The following is a 2575-nucleotide window of genomic DNA, read 5'->3' as shown; positions in this document are numbered from 1 at the left end:
GCTGCGACCTCGCGGTGTTCCTACGTACAGGTGACAACCAGTTCCATCCCCGCGTCGCCATTCTCCACCTTGGTGTCACCCCCTCACCACACACGGCACCTACCTCCGCCATCTGCCGACGCCTAGATCCGCCATCCGCCGACGCCGTAGAAGAAAAATCCGGCCTTCAGGTATCCTTTTCATTGATACAACCTTGTTCTTTTATTGTGTATTTTGGTTCTAATCCATCACCCCCTTTATGCTGATTGTATTAGACGTAGCTCCTAAAATGTGATGACATCTCTCTGTATCAGGACACAGGAAAAATAGTCACTGAAACAACCTGCTTTTTTTTTGCGTAGACTACATATTCGAGCAATTAGTTATAGAGAAATGCCAGCAACTTATGGCTTGAGATGAGTTTGCAGTAATTATAACTGAGTTGAAAGTAAAATGTCAGCAAACTTGCGTATACAAAAAAATTCAGAAACTTAGAACAAGTAGTTTTGGTGTGAGGTGCATAAAGCATCTAGCACCTTTATAAATTAATGGAGGTTAATAATAGTAGGTCCATTCCCATCTAGTCAGATTGTTGGTTCTGTTTTAGAATCAATCGTTCTGACACATCCTAGAGAAAATGGCTGGTATGGATAAGCAAGACAGTTTTGCTTAGAAGGAAAGGAAATAAAAAGAAAAGAGAAGCCAGATGCAGTAGATAATCCGTTTTTGCAAGTTCTGGTCCAGAGTCCTTTACTTTTCCCCATGTTCATTATAATCCTATGTATGTGTGAGGATCGAATAGTCCAAAACAGATAAGCTATTGTCTGAACATTATTGTTTGTTTGTTCTGAAATAAGTGGGGGCTAGCAATCTTAGGACATTTTGTTTCATTTCATCCTCCTCTGCTACTATGACAACCATGCCAATTAGAATGGAGCTGAAGTAGTAACAGGTAGATTTCGTTTGGAAAAAATATGAGGAAAAAAACAAAAAAGTTTGGATCAAATATCAGGGAAAAATCTCATCATGTAAAGAATAAGTCTGCACCTAATTAATTAGAAGGAGCAAATTTAGCAGCAGACGAGATGTGATTGGTGGGCGTACTATCGTTGGGTGCATGGAAGTGGACGAAGAACTCTTGCATCCCATTGTTGATCATATCCACCTTGTAATCACTCATCATCCTGACAAACAACAACAAAAACATAGCCTAAAGGATTTTTCTTTCAGAACTAGTTTTGGTCTTTGGTCCTCCTTATTCAGGTGTAAATAAGTAATTACTTATAGAAGTAGCTTTGGTTGACTGAATTAAATGTATTAGCTCTTTTGTCTTCTTCATTCAGGTGTAAAAAAATACATATAGAAGTAGTTTTGGTTGACTGAATTAAATGCATTAACTCTTTTGTCTTCCTCGTTCAGGTGTAAGAAAATGGAACTACATTCCTACAGATTTAGTATTTTTGTGCTATGTGTCATGGCATGCCTTAATGCATTGCTAAATATATGTTGCTGCACTCAGGAAAAAGGTAAATAAACCATAATTTAAATAGTATATCGTTTGTCATGTTTTCATACTTTGATTTTCTTCTTGTTTGCAGAGCAAGTAGCGTCTACAAAGGTTCAACATCAGCAGATTGTTCTACTTACCAAGGCGGACATGACAACTCAAACGGTATTTATATACCATCGATTAAAACGTGTCGAGTATGTGTGCAAATCTTTCACTTGAACTTGCTTGATATTTTGCAGCACAGCCCAACCCATTGGAGAGGACACCCTTTACTTTCCGAGTTTCCGTTAAATAATGGATGAAAAAATGCCTTTGTTCATGTGATATATGGACCTAGTTCAAGTACGCCTGTTGAATATGTTGGTCCAATATATGTATACCCGCTAATTTGTTATGCCTTGGTTGTAAATATTGAGCTGCAACTCTAGTTATGCGCTTCATGTTAGATTTGTGTGTTTTGTCACGCGGTGGTTCATGATATTACTGTCGTACTATGAGCTTTGAAATGGCAAGATGGTTGTAGTTGCGTTTCCTTCTAAATTGAGAAAGGTGGTTAATACAACTGATGTTGTCGTTTGTGCATCTTTGGGGCAGAATTTATGAGTCCAAAAATCTTGGTTCATGAACTTACTAACTCTTTCTTTTCTTCGAATTAGTTTTACCTTCTGAAATCAACTTGCTGAATGTTATGTCCTTCATATTGGGAAATCCGTCATATATACACGTGCTGGATGAATGCATCAGTGTGGAAAACCAAGCTACGGACGCACATGATGGACAGGTTCTTTCTGTTCCAAAACTAGGGCTGCACACCCTTTGAAACTAGAGTACGGGAAAGTTAATTTTTTATAACAATATGGGGGGCTTTATGCAAAAACCATAGGATGAGGCGTCCACATTGCATCTTGTACCTACATTTCTCATCCAACGGCTGTGTTGCTCACGGTGCAGCCGGAATACTCCATCACTGGGAGTACGGGATACGCTCTCGGGGGTTGGGTGGTATTTTTTTTTTCTTTCGCACTGGTTCTGGAACAACCAATCACTCCCTATATAGGGCGCTGTGATCATAATACTTATTCTAAT

The 2575-nt window shown here is 39.0% G+C and overlaps 1 long non-coding RNA gene across 1 annotated transcript; it reads left to right on the top strand.

Annotated features, from left to right (window-relative positions):
- Window positions 1-16: 16 nt before the first annotated feature.
- LOC123177101 (uncharacterized) lies at window positions 17-2026 on the top strand. Its single transcript, XR_006488770.1, has 4 exons — window positions 17-170; window positions 1399-1505; window positions 1578-1651; window positions 1729-2026. It is a non-coding gene; the product is annotated as an uncharacterized lncRNA (long non-coding RNA).
- The last annotated feature ends 549 nt before the right edge of the window (window positions 2027-2575 follow it).

This window comes from Triticum aestivum, unplaced genomic scaffold, assembly GCF_018294505.1.
Source record: "Triticum aestivum cultivar Chinese Spring unplaced genomic scaffold, IWGSC CS RefSeq v2.1 scaffold197871, whole genome shotgun sequence".
Classification (NCBI taxonomy): Eukaryota; Viridiplantae; Streptophyta; class Magnoliopsida; order Poales; family Poaceae; genus Triticum; species Triticum aestivum.
The sequence above is the reverse complement of the archived record's forward strand: the minus strand, read 5'-3'. Positions and strand labels throughout refer to the sequence as shown.